The sequence below is a fragment of the Pygocentrus nattereri genome, chromosome 15 (genome assembly GCF_015220715.1).
Source record: "Pygocentrus nattereri isolate fPygNat1 chromosome 15, fPygNat1.pri, whole genome shotgun sequence".
NCBI classification, from domain to species: Eukaryota; Metazoa; Chordata; class Actinopteri; order Characiformes; family Serrasalmidae; genus Pygocentrus; species Pygocentrus nattereri.
In genome coordinates, this window is record NC_051225.1 from 6706756 (window position 1) to 6707805 (window position 1050).

Below are 1050 nucleotides of genomic sequence, written 5' to 3' on the forward strand. Positions count from 1 at the left end.
CTAGAATTGTTTATTTACACTGTAAAAAAAAAGTTTTCATTTTAAAGAGTTAGAAACTGGGCTTCCTTCAAATTCTGATGTAGTTGAACATCTAATAGTAAACACAAAAAAAATCTGTGAACTTATAAATAAATAAATAATTAAGTTATTTGAACAATGGATTTAAAAGGTATTTGTAATAAGACTTGGCCATGTAGTAACATATTGTGGCCACAAGTTAATATATTGAACCCACAAGTTAATATACTGAGGCCATGAGTTAATATACTGAGACCATAAGTTAATATATTGAGGCCAAAAGTTAATATACTGAGGCCACAAGTTCATTTTCTCATGGCCACGATTTAGTAAATTGAAACCATGAGTTAAGTTTCTTGTGGCTACATGGCCTCAATATATTAACTTGTGGCCTCAATATATTACTTTAAGGCCAAATCCTATTAAAAAATAATCACCATGTCACCTTAGGGGTTCTGAAAGTATCTGCAGCCAAGTTAGTTTCATAGAACTGAAAACTTTTCAGTTCAGACTTTTGAATGGTAGTATATTGAACCATCAGTAGGCCATGACTTAATAAAGTGTGGGAATGAGATAGGTAAGTTGTGGCCAACGTTCACAACTTAATCGTCTCCTTCCCAGGAGTGCTCCCTATGGGTCTATAAGGCTGGTGGAGCTCCAGTGAATGGAAGTAGAAGTTTTCTAGTAAAGCAAAGAAAGAAAGAAAGGAAGAAAGAAAGAAAGGAAGATGGGAAAAAACAAAGAAAGAAAGAGAAGGAAGAATGGGAAAAAACAAAGAAAGAAAGAGAAGGAAGAATGAGAAAAAAACAAAGAAAGAAAGAGAAGGAAGAATGGGAAAAAACAAGGAAAGAAAGAAAGAAGGAAAAGAGAAGGAAGAATGGGAGAAGCAAAGAAAGAAGGAAAAAAGAAGGAAGGGGAAAAAACAAAGAAAGGAAAAAGAAAGCTATAAAGAAAGAAATGAAAGCAGGATGAATACTTTAGATAGCAAGTCATGGCCATGCCTTAATAAAGCGTGGGAATTTAATGACACAC